Source organism: Equus caballus, chromosome 23 (assembly GCF_041296265.1).
Source record: "Equus caballus isolate H_3958 breed thoroughbred chromosome 23, TB-T2T, whole genome shotgun sequence".
NCBI lineage: Eukaryota > Metazoa > Chordata > Mammalia > Perissodactyla > Equidae > Equus > Equus caballus.
Genome location: NC_091706.1, coordinates 19,386,182 through 19,402,622, shown reverse-complemented (window position 1 = coordinate 19,402,622; position 16,441 = coordinate 19,386,182). Strand labels below are relative to the sequence as shown.

Below are 16,441 nucleotides of genomic sequence, written 5' to 3'. Positions count from 1 at the left end.
AGGTCAAAATCTTATCTTGGAGGGAACACATTCAAGGCTCGAAATAGAAAGTTGAAGTTGTGGGGACAGGTCATCACGTTGGCCCTGAAGTTTGTTTTTTTCAGTGGAGCCTTGACACTTGCTGCCCCAGCACTGCCTTAAGTGGACTCCCGCTCCTGGGACACCCCGTACATCCTCGGGCTCATGTTGACGGACTGTGGTTTCTGTTCTGCCCACCAAGGCCAGTCCACTCTGACTTCTGTTTCCTCTCAACTCCTGAAAGCTTTGTGGTCGATTCTATTTCCTGGACATTCATCTCAGCTCCCAAGGATATCCATCAGCTCACAGGGACATTGTCTCACTCCTCCTGCATCCTCCCTCCCCCGGTACACAGTGGGGAGCATATAGAGGAGGGTTGGGAAACCTGTCATACTTGACACCAAGACAGACACTTTTCCTCCCTTGCAGACATGACCTGCATGCAGGACTGTCCTGAGGGCTACTACGCCGTGAGGACAGCTACCGGTGCCCCTGCCACAGCTCTTGTAGGACACGTGAAGGAGACACAGCATGTACTCCCTCTCCTACCCATTGGGCTGGTTCCAGCTTGGAAAGGAGCGCCTGCTCCAGTGCAGGGAAGAGTAGGGTGCTCAACACAATTTTCCCTCATTTAATCCCATAACCACTCTGGATATCACTATTAGCAAACCCATTTTGCATATGAGGAGGCTAAGGCTCAGAATGCTTATATAACCAGAATGAAGTCTCATAGCAAGTAAGGAACAAAGATGAGTGTCCAACCCTGGTCTAATGGTCTCTAAAGGATTTCAGCCAGTTCACAGTAATGGCTGGAGGAAAGGAGGGGCAGAGCAACCTGGTGAGATAACACAAAGGGCAAATTGTCAAGTCAGACTCACGTGCCAAACCTCACTAACAATTCAAGGACTACAAATAATCTCAAGGCAGATGTGAAGCTTTCTTCCCTCAGAGAAGTCCAAGACTGTGGATGTACGTTCTTTCTCTTCTGCACTAGGATTTGTTCTGATCAGATTTAATATGTGAGGTCTAAGCAATGTATGTGGAGCATTGATTTTACAAAGTGAACAATTTCAGTTAAATATCTCCATTCATGCCCCACTAGTTCTCCAACCTGCCATGCCCCCTAAAATCCACAAATTCCACGTTTACTTTCCATGAGAAACCTAGACACAGATGCATCCTACTAAGCACATTTCACAGATAAGAACTCACTATTATTTTTCTGCTGGAAAAACTGTTAGTGTGCTTATCAGAAGGTCTGGTTATCAGCATATTTGGAAGAGGATTTGACTGGGTCATCCTTTTTTTGCCTCAGGCATCCCCAGTAAAGAGAAAGATTGACTACAGGCCTCTTGCTGACCTCCTTCCCAGTCAGTAGCCTAAGGCGCTGAGAGTTTCCAGACCAAGATTGAAGGGCCATAACCTTGGACTTTCCCCCAATATTTTTGCCCAAATCAGCACATCTCTTCTCTTCTCTTCAGATCTGTATCATTACTGCTTGTATCACTCACTGCAGAGCTACACACTGCCTCGTGTTCTGATTTACCTCATTCAATCATTCATCCAACACACGTTTGTTGGAGAGCACCTTGTATGTATAAGATGAGTAATACAAAGACCTTGACCTTCAAGAGCTTATTTTTCTTATTTATCTCTTCCCAAGAAAATGATAAGCTCCTGGAAGAAAAACACCTCTTATCTTTCATAGGTGTTACTACAACATTCAGCACTGAGCCACACTCATTAGCAGCCCTCAAAAAACACCAGCCATAGCGATCAATGAAGAAAGGGCCCTGCCAGACAAGAGAGGGGATGGGGCTACCTAGCATAGCCCTTCATCTTCATCCAATAAGGGCCTGAAAAGATCTGGATCCCACATAAAGAGTTTCCATCTTCCTAAAATCAATTCACTAAATACTTTTATGCACAAAAGAGGGTATAATCCTGTGATCTAAATATATTGCAGACTATGGAATTAAGAAGAATATCGTTTCATGGTGCCTGAAGTTATGCACTGGGAGGAGAGGTACAGGTTGCCAAGAATCTCTAATGGAAAATAAATGGGGTATTAATGAGGTATAAGTGGAGACATTTAACGGAACTAGTTCCTTTTGTAGAATCAATGTTCCACACACATTGCATAAACTTCGTACATTAAATCTCTTTGCCTTAGAAAGGCAGGTATATAATCCTCTGCACCCTGTTCCAGTGCACATGGTTATTTTGGTGTTTAACCTCAGAGCAGGTTCTTTAAGCTCCCAGGTACTATTTGTACTGATGCACGAGGTCCCCTTCAAGGCCATGAGGCCCAAGAGATTTCAGTCACCTCATGCACAGGAGTCGTCGAAGTCAGCAGTGGCATTGGACTCCTCTTCTTTTAATCTGATCCACTGAACTCTCCATGTCTTTCTTTTAGCATTATTTTTTGATAGTTTTTAAACCTGTTCGATATTGATAAGCTTCCTTCCCCACAATTCCTATTGATGCTTTTCACCTTGATAACAATCTATAAAAACATCAGTAAAGAAACTTTATGCTGCTTTAGAGTTGACAAAGTATTTCCTCTCACAAGGTATCTTTACACTATGATTTAATTCTATAACAATCTTATGAGATTCACATGATTCTTTACACTTTACAGATGAGGAAATTGAGGCTCAGAGAGCTTAAGTGACTTGCCCAAAGCTACCATGTACAGCTACTAATATGTGGTGGGGCCAAGACTAAAAATCAGATCTTCTGACATCAATCCTGTGTATTCCCTCTGTGGACAAGTGTGGTTTTCACTTCTCCATGTCGCTTTCTCCTTTGAGTCTTATGTGGTGTTTATCAACAATCAGGTCACGGCGGGTGCTTCCTCTTGTTCTCCTTTCATCTCCCTGTCTCTCAAGTACCTCCGAGTCTTCCTGACTGACTAGAGCAGTAACTGCTCCTCTCCTGACTGCAGAAGGTGAGATAGGCTTCACTTGCTGCAAGCTGGGCCACTGAGGGATGCATGTCCTCAGTCAGACCACTGCCAGGTGGCCAGGTAGAGGCAGGCCCAGCATCACCTAGCCCTGGCTCTCGTCTTCAACAACCTAGTGGAACTGAAATAAGCTTTAAAAAACACTATAGGGCCAATAGTTTTGTACCAGAGAAGCCAAGGCTGAGCCTTCAGTTTCTGGGGTTGTTTCAGGGCACTGATGTCCAGACACACCGAGAAGGGTCAGATGAGCTCTAGAAGTCCATCTTTGACAATGACTCCTCTTTGCTTTCCTACCTTACTTAAAAAGTTGTGTTGACCTTCAACTAATTCACTGCTTTGTTATAGTGGTATTTCACAGATAAGGTCAAATCACATCACCCCACTTCACTAGCTGTTTGAACTAGTATGTTTTCTAACTTCTCTAAGCCTCAGTTTTTACATATATAAAATAGTGATAATAATATCTAAATCATAAGGCTTGTTATGAGGATTATTCATACAGTTCATAATTGTCAATAACACATATTAATTATTTATAATGTTTTAGGCACTGTTCTAACAACTTTCTCAGGAATAACTTGTTTAATTTTAGCTATGAACATGAGCCCCATATTGCAGACCTGAGACACAGAGATGTTGTGTGATTGCCCAAAGTCACACCACTCATCAGCGGTATGACTGGGCTGTACCCCATGCTGTCTTGTTCTAGAGGACAAGTTCCTAATCTCTGTGCTCTAGTGTCTCATTTTTAGGTTCAAGTTGAAATAATGTTTTTGAAGTTCCTAGTGGACTATCAGGTAGATAACAGAAACCGAATGAATGGCAATTATTACTATATTTAGCATCAAAAAATCTTTTCAAAAGAGGTTACACCTACTATTACATAATCACCAACATCACTCACATCACTTCCTATTTCAAGATGTTTGGTTTATTTGTTTGTTTGTTTTGGTGAGGAAGATTGTCCCTGAGCTAACATCTGTGCCCATCTTCCTCTATTTTTGTAGGTGGGATGCCACCACAGCATGGCTTGATGCACAGTGTGTAGGTCCTTGCCCAGGATCCGAACATGCAAACCCTGGGCTGCCGAAGCAGAGTGCGTGAACTTAACCACTATGCAACCAGGCCAGCCCCTTGAGATGTTTTTTTAAATTCAGAAATTAGAAGAACCAGTCAGAGGTACATTTAAAATGTCTTCTATTTTCTGATCTCATTCAACACAACTTAAAGCTTGTGTAACAGTGGAGAAGCACATGGGTCTACAGAAGGCAGAGGCAGTGACAATTATTGTGGTGCTACTACTTGGGGCAAGAACTAGATCCTTTCAGGTGTGTTGTCAACTTAATCTTCACGGATAGCAGAGGAGGGATTGTCATGCCCAATTCACAAATAAGAAAACTGAGAATCGTTAGATTTATTAGTATAATTAGTAATGAATCTAATGAGTGAAGAGTCTAAAGTCACCCACCCTGTAAATAAACCCTTTCTGACTATGTTCTTTCCACTACATTCAACTTAGGGGCAAAGTAAATCCCTCCTTGATTTCAGAACTACACAGAAGGCTCCACCAGATGGTGTGAGAGGTGCAACAAGAGCTCCAAGTCCTGCCAGGCCCACAGCCCACAGGCTGCCTGTCTTGTGACCCATTTTTCTTTCTGCTCCACTCCAAGGGAGAGCGTCATCGCCCCTGCCCAGAGCGTTACTACGCAAATCAAAGCACACAGACCTGTGAAGATGCCATCCCATGCAATCAAGGCAAAGGTCAGGGCTTGTCTCATTTTGTGTGTGTGAATGGAAAAATGAAAAGTTTCCTTCCTGCTCAGCCCCTCTCTCCTTGTCACCATCTCTGGAGTTTCCTCTCACTTGCCAACCTCATATCCAGTCCCCTCCAGCATCCTCTGTTCTCCCTCAGCTCCTGCATCTCCCCTCTAACCTCGGCTTCTCCTGCACACACTGCTGTCTCTTCAGACACTCCCATCCTTCAAGGCCCAAATACAGCGTCCTCCTCCAGGAAGTGTCTTCCGCCTACTCTGTCTTCCTTCTCTGCCTGTTGAACTTGGAATCTGCCTAGAGAATGTTATTTTTACTACTTCAACAACTACTTAAGACATCTGCCTCAGACTCTCCCAAGCCCCATTCTCATTTTCCCAATACCTACTTCTTGTCCCAGAGACCCTTCAGATCAACACACCCCACAGTAAACACAATCTGAGTTTCCTCTGACAGTCACTCTTTCTGTTCGTGGACCCACTGTCCAATCAGTTACTCAGGTTTGGTACCTTGAAGTTCTCCTAGATTCTTCTCTTTCCCTTGCATCCTGCCCAACCCACCTACCTCCAATGAAGGTAAACTCGAGGTCAATTGATTCTCTCTCCTCAACATTTCTCTACTCAGATCTCTTTCCGCATCCTCAATATGCACGTTTGCCACTCTCAGCATCTCTTAGCAGACTTTTTTTGACGAAGACGAGCCCTGAGCTAACATCCACCACCAATCCTCCTCTTTTTGCTGAGGAAGATCGGCTGTGAGCTCACATCTGTGCCCACCTTCCTCTATTTTTCATGTGGGACGCCTGCCACAGCATGGCTTCGTCAGTGGTGAGTAGGTCTGTGACCGGAATCCGAAGTGGTGAAGCCCAGGCCGCAGAAGTGGGACATGAACTTAACTGCTGCGCCACTGGGCTGGTTCCTTGGCAGACTTTTTGAAGTTACCAGCACATCACCTCATGTCTGGCCTTGCCCTCTGCCCTACTCAAGTCATCCTGCAGGATAACGCCAGTGTGATCTTTCTAAACTTCAAACCTGATCATTTTCCTCCATAGCTTGCCATAGAAAGGTGATTACGGTGACCCCTTCTCAATATTCAAGAAAGAAATATCTTCTACAGTGTTTTACTTGTTAAAACTTATTAGATTAATGTTAATACCTGGTAGGAGACATACCTATTATCCTTTTCAAAATGATCTTTTCCCTAGCCTGTCTTCTACATAAATTTTATAATCAGTCACATTTCATTAAAAAACAATCTTTTGACTATTGATTGGCATTGCATTAAATTTATTTTGGGGGAAAATCCATTTTTATGACCCTGAGTCATCACATTTATGAACATGGTATCTCTCTCCAATCTATGCATTTACTTACTGTTCTTCAATAAACTTTCAATTCATGTTTTCTATTTTAAAAAGTGATTCCATTCTTTCCCCAGGCAGCCCTTTTAGCTTACATGTCTACTCTCCTTCCATGTACTCCAGAACCTAGACCCACCTGGAAACACTCAGCAGCCACCAAACACGTCGTGCTCTTTCATGCCTCCACGACAGTTGCCCATGCCCTTTCTTTTCCTGGAGAGCAATGCTCTAGGGAACTCTCAACTTGAAGACTAGCTTCAATGTCACCTCCTCTATGAAGCTTTTCTTAGTCCTCTCAGAAATGCTCTTGCTTCTTGATTCTGTAATGCACCGTTTCATCGTAGCTCTTTTTACATTACATTTTAATTAAACATGTGTATCTCTCCTACTAATTGTGGGCCCTCAGGGCAAGGATTGTACCACATTCATCTGTACCCCTGTTCCTAGTCTAGAGCGTAAAACACAGTGAGTGCTCATTGTTTGCTGAATGAAGGAAGGGATAGAAAACGAATGCATCCTAACGTCTTGTTGCAATTTGGAAAATTTTCAGCTATTCGATCTTCAAATGTTGCTTCCTCTCCTTCCCTCCAATCTCCTTTTCTGAAATTCCTTATTAAATGTATTTCAGAGTTTCTTATCTCTGATCTTACTCTTGCTCTCTATGTCTCCAACGTGCTCTTTCATATTTTTATCTCTTTGACTCTCTGTGGTTTATACTACATTAATTCTTCAGTACTTTACTCTGTTTCCCTAATTTGTTCTCTGACTGTGTTAACCTAAAGTCAGTTCACCTATTATTTTAGTTATTTGATGACTTATTTTTAAGATTTCTAATTGTTTCCTTTTCATTTCCATCTATTTTTGTTTCATATCTTCCTTTTTGTGTATCATAATTTATTATTTTTTAGGGATATTACGTCTTTACTTATTTCTTGAGCATTTTAAGCATGCTAATTTTTTAAAAATGTCAAACTTTCTATAAAATTAATATTATCTGAAGTAAATTCATGTTCTAGTTCTTAATTGTGTTTGCAATCGTTCTTAGCATTCATTTTGTCCACACACTTTAGAATTCTGGTCTTAAGCTCATTTCGAATGGGACGCTTTGTGTTCCAGTGTTCCTGGAGGTGAAACTGATGACAATACAGACCCCATCAGCAATCCAATCCACAGCTCAGAGTGTTCCTAATGCAGAAGTGATATCAATATGGGCAGAGAGCCCCACTCTGCCTCCTGTTTTAAAATCTAAGCCTGGATTTTGGCCCAGGTCTCATATGAAACACTTTCAGTTCTTGTTATGGTAGAAAAGTTGAACTCACAGCCACCATAGCCCTCATGTAGGCCCAGAGCAAAGGAGGTGGGTGGCTTGAATCTGACCTCTATTTTGCATTTATAGTTCCTTCCTGGTCCAAAGAGATTTCATCTTATTTTTGAGGCCACTTATCTCTTTTTTTGGTTGCCTCTATTTATATTTATTCTACCATTTCAGTATGTTCACAGTGAAAATGTTGCGTCAGAACCTGAACTTACATATGATTTTTGATGTATATGTGTTGCTAATGGATAATCAGGTATTTAGAAGAGCATTATGTCCTAAACTATTGCCCAGCCTCATTGCAATCCAAGTGCCTGGGGAGTGGGGTAGTATATTTTAGAGTTGGGTTTTTTCTTTTTTGTGGCCCTTAAGACTTTTGGATGAAACAAGCAAAGCCCATCCTCTTAGAGCCCACTTTTAATCTTGCTTCCTTTCCCTTTCATAATGATTCACCTTGGAGTAGTAAGTTGACCACATTGAAATGTCAGGGAGTGGGGATGACAAGATGAAAAATCAGTTCCTTCCCCACTCTGGGAGAAGACCATCAGCCACCTTTGTGTCTAGCTACTGAGCTGAACTGCCTGAGCACTATCTTGATGATATTTTAAAATGCCTTCTTCCCAAGTGCTCCCCAAGTACATATGAATATAGCTGTCTCCAGATTGAAGGTGGCTTCCATGATCACCTTGATGGTGATAATCAGTCTTGATGGCTTCAGATCTCCTTCTCTTTCCCGAATGGTTCTCCTGAGCTCTAGTTCTGTACATCGGATTGCCTGTTAATATCTCTAACTGGATGCCCAGTGGACACCTAAAACTTGAAATGCAATTCATTATTTTCCAGCCCACTTCACCCCATCCCTAGACCACTTTTTCCTATGCTCCCTATTTTGATGAATGACTCCACCAGCTACCCATCTGCCTGAGACAGTAACCTGGCCATTACCCTCTGCACCTCCTCTCTTGACCCCCACAGTCAATTTGTCCTCAAGTCCTGTCAAATCTACCCCCTAGATATCTCCTAATTCCATCTCCTTCTTGGCTTTCTAGTATCACTGCCTTAGTTTACACTCTTATCTTTCCTTGCCTGAATTATTTGCCAGCTCTCTAACTGGTCTTCTTGCCTCCAGTGTTAGTCACTCTATAACCAACTAGTCCTCCATTATGCTCTCAGATTCATCTTTCTACCTGACAAATGCCATAATGATGCTTCTCTGTTTAAAGATGACTCTCCAGTGATTTTAGGATAGAATCTTAACTTAGTAGTTTTGCATATGAGGCTCTTCATCCTGGGACTCTGTTCATATTCAGCCTCATCTCTCATCACCTACTCTGCCAGCCTCTAATCCAGGCATAATTGTTATGTAAACCTGAGCCAACCTTGCCCTTTCTCCTTCTGGAATACTTTCTCCAGCCTGCTTTGCCTGACCATTTTTCTGACCATTGGAGTCAGCATTTCCTCTAGAAAGCCTTCCCTAAGCCTCCATTCTGTGTTCCCTTAGTACTCTGCATTCATTCCTCTATTTATTTATTCATCAAGTATTTATCCAGCGGTATGGCCCAGGTATCGTAGATACAACTATGAATAAGACAGTCTAGGTCTCTGCAGCCCAGAGGGCCTATTTGAAACTGGTTACTTGTTCTTTGTCTCTCACTGGACTGAAGTTCTCAAAGGCAGAAATTAATGTGTCTACTAACCTTTGTATCTCCAGCACTTAGCTCTGTCACAGGGGCAGGTGGCAGTGGTGTTGGTCCCTTCAGGGGAGCCTGCACCAGCTGCCATTGGTGATGGCAGTGGGGAGGCCACATCTGCTGGGTCATCACAGGTGTCTACAAGCTAAGCCAGAGTGGCAGCAGCCTGGGACACAGGCAGAGCTCCACACCAGCCCAATGCCCAGGCTACGGCAGCAGGTACCGTGGTCCATGATGCCTCTGAAGCAGTGGGGCTCTCTCTTCTGTACAGGCTCCACCTCAAGCCCACCACAAAGATGACTCTCAGCCTGGCCCTCCCACAGCTGCAGCAGCCCAAGAGTCCATCTACACCTGGGAGGTGATGGAAAGGCTGAAGTTCACGGTGCACCATCACCAGCTCTCCATCCTCCCAGCTTCTGAGAGCACCATGGACAACATCTACCTCAAAGGTGAGGCGGAGAACAAGAGTCTGGTCAAGTCTTTCTTGGCCTGCCTTGGTGGCAAGACCATCCAGCTCAGCAGCTTCTCCGATGTACTCAAGGTACCCATAACCAAGGTCAAAATCTATTTCCCCACTTGCTGTGACTGGGACTACCTCTTCGTCAGGCAAATGATATGAATGACTGTTGCCAGGAGAGAAGCTGGACATGATTCACCTGGATGGGCCGCCCTCAAATGGTTCCCCTGAAGGAGTCAGGCTCAGAGAAGCCCAATGAAGAGGTTCTAGTCAAGGTGTTTGAGACGTTTAGGGAGATGTGCAAAGTGGACATCCCCATGCTGGACCCCTACGAGGAGGAGGTGACCTGCCAGAACTTGCACATCTTCAGTTTTGGGGGACACTTGAACTTCAAAGCATATGTCCAGTACCGTGGGTACGTGGGCTTTGTCCATGCTGTGTGTGCCTTGGGCAAGATGTAGCTCACGTATAAAGGTGAGGGTGGCAAGGCCGTGGCCTGCAACATCAAGGTTTCTTTTGATTCGATCACACATCTGAGTGATAGCTTAGTGAAGAAAGGGCAGCAAAGAGAAGAACAAAAGCACCAAGAGAAAGAGGCAGAGAATAGGGAGAGAGCGGAGGAAAGGAAACAGAAAGAGCTAGAAGAACTGGAGAGAGAAAGAAAAAGAAGTTTCACAAGAGGGAACGAAAACAGAGGGATCATGAATTCCATTGGAATCAGAAAAATCTCAAGAAGTTACATGAAGAGAAGCAGAAAAAGCTCAAAGAAAAAAATACAACTGGGGACCAGCCCAGTGGCGTAGTGGTTAAGTTCACACACTCTGTCCAAGAGTGGTCTCTCCAAAACATCCATTGAGCTGCTTGGTCTACACCAAAAAGGTCCCTGAAATTTAGTTCTGTCCAAAACATCCATAAAGACATTTGGTCCATTATTTGTTAAATAATACAAAAATTTAACTTTGTTAAAATTTTTCTATTTTTATTGTAATTCATAATAAATTTGATCTCACATTTATTCTTATTCATCCTCATCATGAAGTTTGGCAGGTTTACTCAAGTCAACGAGCAATTGCTCCCAAGTATGGATTGCCCTGATTATTGGCTGTATATCCCTACATCTGTTAACTTCTGTTATACAAATTTGATGCTGTTGGTGTTGGGAAGTTGGTCTGATCACCATTCAGTACTGATGGATAAATATTCCAAGTTTCTGGTGGAAATCTCGGAGCTTCTGTTCTTCTGCCTCTGCCACGCCTGCCACAGACAATCTCTCCACCTAACCCATTAGGCCATCTAAAGTTTTCTTCTGCGTTCTCCACAGTGTGCTCAAAAGTTTCCTTACATCTTCTAAAGGCACAAAGGGAAGTCCAGACAACATGGATACACATTTATGGGTGTTTCTTTCCGTTGTCATACACCCACGTGTTAGATCCAAAGAAGACATTTTTTGCCACAGTGAAAAGTGAAACCAGCATACTTTTATCTGTGCATTTGGTAGAAGTAGTCAAACTGCGTCATATTTGCAATCTCAAAATCCACCATGCACAATGAAGAGTTAAGGCCGAGATTTCTTTCCTGTGCAAATGCAAGTAGTTTCTTGTTTGTAGATCTGTAAGTGTCTTCTCACCTTTTCAGGGTTAGTGTGTAAATCAATGGCACACTACAGCCCTCACTCCAGTTTTTGAATTTAAGAAAGAAAGTAACCTGACACGGTATGAAGGACAGCGGTTAACAATAAGTCCCATTTTTGACTCTTTTGGAAAAGAGCTGTCATCAAATAAAATGAGGTAACATTGATTTATAACATTATAAAACTAGTGTTACCTCAATTAAATAAAAGGTTAAGGTGGTCAAAAATAAAAAAAGGATGACCTAGAGCAATGAGTGCTGTTCTGCAAAGCTTTCCAAAGTATTTTGTTACTGACATGAGCAGTGTGCAAAGTATTATTTATAAGATAATCTAATTTATATATTTTACAAGGGGTATTTATATACACTGATATCAGGTGCCTAATTTCCCACAAGGATCAGGCAAGGGTGGTTACCTCTGGGTAGTGGGAGTGAGACAGGGCAAAGCTGGAAAGAGATGGAGGAAGACCTGCTTTTTCATTTCATATTTTTCCTTAGTGTTTGAATATTTTTCCATGAGCTAGCATCACTTTTACGAAAATTAGAAGGGGCACCCAGGGGTGCACAGGTTCGCGGGTTTGTAGATTCAGATCCTGGGTATGGACTTACACACTGCTCATCAGCCATGCTGTGACAGCATCCTACATACAAAATAGAGGAAAATTGGTACAGATGTTAGCTCAGGGACGATCCTCTTCACCAAAAATACCCCAAAAATGAACATACAACTGGAACAGGGGACGCTGCTGCTGCCTCAGAGGAAGGTGCGGTGCATCAGGCTCATTTGAGAGCTGCTGGGTGGACCCAAGGCACCTGCAGGCATGGCGGGCTGGGCTTGATCTTCAGCACTGGACCTGCCTCCTCCTGCTCTGGGCTACGATCTGTGCGTTTCTCTCAAAATCAGGGCCAGTGTCTCTGCCCGCCCCCTCGGCTGGTTACAACCATAACCAAAAGAAATGTCTTAATACCCATGAAAAAGAATACACTGAAAAAAACCCTTAAAACTTGGAAAGAGTGCTCAGTAACAATTTTTTACTGTTTTAGAGTGACTCAGTAACATTAACAGGAAATTACTCTCAGCTAGAAAGTGCTTGGACTAGTGGACAATCTAAACTAACCTGCGAGTGGTGACGTGATCTTCAAAACTGAAGCGTCTATTCCAAATCAGCTAAGAGTACAGCTAAATCCTTCAGAGTAATAAAACCAATAAAGAGATAGTAAGAGCAACTTATACCTAATAAGACTGGCCTATTTAAAAGAAATCAAACACAGAAATCTGAACTCAGTAATTAAGTGTTTATCCTTTTTTTACCTAACATGGCAAGTTCACCATGGACACTTCAAATGATTCAGACCAAAGAAAGGAAGGAGATACTACACAAGACTTTCAGATTAAGATAAATTTTATTGTCTCTCTTAAAAAAATGAAATAACCTAGTCTTTCATAACCTTCTTGTTTTGTTAGGGTGAGGGACATAATCCTTTGAGGTGATTAAAATGGGATCTCTCCAGGTCTCCCCATGTAAAACTTTGCATGCAGCTTAAGGGACTTATACATTTTACAAAGTCCATTAAAAAAATAACCCTGATTTAAACAATTTAAAAGAAGAAAATACGGATTGTCGAAACAGGACTTTTCTTTATAACATAGCTCTTTTTAGAGCTTCGGTTTTGTTAGATTAATAAATCTAAAATTGCTTATAGAAGAGTGGAAATGACATACTATGCTAAATTCAAAGTTTTTAAGAGAAGCAGGGCAGGTCTGTAGTAAGAGCACTGAGCTAAGAATCAAGCCTGGGTCCACACTTGGTGAACGGCACACCTGGCCTCTCTGGGGCTCAGCTGTCTCAGCTGTAATTGAGAGGTCTGAGCAGAAGACATAAGGTGCCCATGGCTTTGCACTACACACCAATAATTTGACTTGCATTGTTTCTTTTCTGTAAAATTTTCAACAAAAAGGAAAGTAAGATATGTAAGAGCTCGACACTGACCTTTACAAAACATTATTGAGAGAAATGGTACAGATGTCTACTCTCCCTAAATTGATCTACAGATTCAAGGCTATCCCAACCAAAATCCTTGCAAGTTTCTTTTTATGATGGAAACTGACAAGTGATTCTAAAATTTGTGTGGAAATGCAAAAGGCCAAAGTCATCCAAGAAAATCTTGGAAACAAAACTGGAAGATTTATAATCAGATATCAAGCACTATCATAAAGGTATGGAAATTAAGACAATGTGGAAATGACCCCACAATAGACTAGGAGACCAAGTATGTATGAGTGTACTTTAGACTCTCATGCATACAAAGTGACTTGATTTATGACTAAGTTGACGCTGCAGTGCTGTCAGGAAGTAAACAGGCATGTGGGGAAAAGTTCATTTTGAGCCCTACCTTATACCATACTCGAAAATCAATTTGACGTGAAAAGTAAAGCAGTTTAGCTTTTAGAATAAATTCTCGATGAATAGCTTCATGACTTTGAAGTAGGCAAAAATTTCTTAAATGGAATATAAAAAGCACTAACTAACCACAAAAGAAAAATGATAAGGTGGATTATATTAAAATTAAGAAACTCTGTTATTCAAAACACCATACCATTAAGTGAATTTTTTTAAAAAAGCAACACAGTGGGAGCAGATATTTGCTATACAGAGATCCAACAAAGAAATTGGATCTAGGATATATTAAGAACTTCTTTAAGTCGATAAGACAGCCATTCCCTTGTTTAAAAAAGAGGAAAAGAACAAGCACATCATAGATATTTGTCATTGGCAAAGAAAAGGAAAAAGAAAAACTATGAAAAGTATGACCCTCCTACAATGGAAAGCTGAGCTTCTCCTGACTGTGGAAGGCCTTCCAAGGCGTTCCCTGATTGGCTCTGTAGTAACAGTTCTGTCATCTGAGTAGCTCACAAGGAGAAACTCCTCATGGGACATCCTCCCCTTCACGTCCTCCCTCGTTCCACAGAAAAATAATTCGTGTTCTTCCATCACTTCTTTCCTTATCTACTTCAGTAAATAATTTTCATGTCCTCAATACTCAAAAATAAGAGAACCTTTGAGCACAAAGTTAAGCAGTTCCAGGCCTCTCCTATTGCTTATACCACCAGCACTTAGCCCTGTGGTTTTCCAGCTGTGACACACTTTTCTTCTATGAACCCTTCAAAGAAGATGAAATTTAGATCAACCGTAACTCTGTTTTTGCCTCACACTTGAGCTAGTCTAAAGATTCAGCTGTGTATAGCAGATTAAGCACTTAAGCTGTGTGTGTCCTGTGAAAAGAGCAGAAGAACATAACCTCAAAGTGATTTAAAAGACAAAAAAAAAAAACACCTCGCAATTTCATCAGAAAGCACCATGCACGTGGTAAGCAGTTCTATCTTAACAAGGTGACCAAGTAATTAAAGGGTTAATGAACTGCGTTAACTGTGGCAAACTCAATTTTGTGAAACAGTATCTTAAACACTTCACTTTTATCGCCAGTAAAGGTAAATACATGGGCAGTTATAAAAATTAACATTATTGTAATTTTGGTTTATAACTCCATTTTTTATTTCCTACATGATTTAAAGGATAAATGCATAAAAATTATTAATCTATGTTACTGGGCACACAATGCATAAAAAAGTAATTTGTAAATGTTTGTATACTTAAAGTTAAAGCTGGTGTTAATTCAAATTAGACTTTTACAACCTTAGGATGTTAAATGCAACCCAGTAACCACAAAAAGTACCTATACAAAACACACAAAAAGAGAATGTGTCTAGCGCAGAAGAAAACCCGGCAGTGACCAACCTGCTGCTCTGGGGCCACAGCTGAGGGGCGGGGTTAGAACTGGGGGACAATGCTACAGCTGGGGGCGGGGCTACGGTGGGGCGAGGCCACAGCTGGGGGCGGGACCGCGGCGGGGAGGGGTACATCGGGGGCGGGGCCACAGTGGGGGGCGGGGCTACGGAGCCGGAGAAGCCCTTGGCGGAGGCCGAGCGCTGGGGCTGGAGGCGCCTGGGAGCTGTCACCTCTCCCAGGAGGCGTGGCTGTCGCCGTGCTCCCGCCCACGCCCGCACTCACTTCCACCGTCGCCGCAGGTCCCGGGACAGAGACTCAGCCTGTGATCGCCAGCAGCCTCGGTCGGCGGCGGCGTGAGGCCTCCTCGCGGCGTGTGGTCGGCGCCTCCGGCCGTCTGTGCGCGGGGCCGCCGAGCTCCGCGCGTGGCCCCCTGATGGGTCCGGGCACCGCCCGACGGCCACCCCCGCGCCCCAGCGGACGGCGCCTGAGGCCCGTGCGGGGCCCTGCGGCCGAGCGGTGCGGGGTTCCCCACAGCGAGCGCGGGGCGCGGAGCCCCCACCGGCCGGGTCGCATCGTGGGGCGGGGGCTCAGCCGGGGCTTGGCCGGTCGGGGCTGCGCAGAGGGGACCCCTCGCCCCCGCCCGGCACGCTCTGCGCGGCAGGGACCTGCGGTCGGGCTGCGGGAGCTCGTCCGCCCGGGGCCGACCCTGCGCGGGCTTGGGGGCGGGGGGCGGGGAGCTGAGAGTCTCTGCGATGCGTGGTGGAGGCCGCCGTGAATCCCTCTGCGCTGGTGCTCTGTTTTGGAAGGTTGTTATTGATTCAGTTTCTTTAATGGTTATAGGTTTATTCAGATATTCTGTTTCTTTCTGTGAGTTTTGACAGATGGTGTCGTTCCAGGTATGGGTCTGTTTCATCTAGGTTATCAAATTTGTCTGCGTAGAGTTGATAGCGTTGATAGCGTTCCTTTGTTATCCTTTTAATTTTCATGGGATCTGTCTGTAGTGCTGGCCTCTCATTTCTTAGTTAGCTTGGCTATGGGCTCATCGATTTTATTGATCTTTTCAAAGACTCAGTTTTTGGTTTTGTTGATTTCCTGTATTGACTTCCTGTTTTAATTACATCGATTTCTGCTCTGATTTTTATAATTTTTTCTGCTTACTTTGCATTTAATTTGCTTATTCTTGTTTCCTAAGGTGGAAGTTTAGATTATTGATTTCAGATCTTCTTTTCTGGTATGTGCATTCAATGCTATAAATTTCCTCTAAACGCTGCTGTCGCTGCATCCCACAAATTTTGATAAATTACATTTTCATTTCATTTCTTGCGGTTCCCAATATTTTAAAATTTGTCTTGAGATGTCTTTTTTGACAACGTGTTACTTGGAAGTGTGTTATATCTCCATGTATTTTGGGGTTTTCCAAATATCTTTTTGTTACTGATTTCTAGTTT

At 43.1% G+C, this 16,441-nt stretch overlaps 1 pseudogene; it reads left to right on the top strand.

Moving 5' to 3' along the window:
* The first annotated feature begins 9,415 nt into the window (after positions 1 to 9,415).
* The window catches only part of LOC111772076 (A-kinase anchor protein 17A-like), a 32,959-nt pseudogene continuing 25,933 nt past the window's right edge, over positions 9,416 to 16,441 (top strand).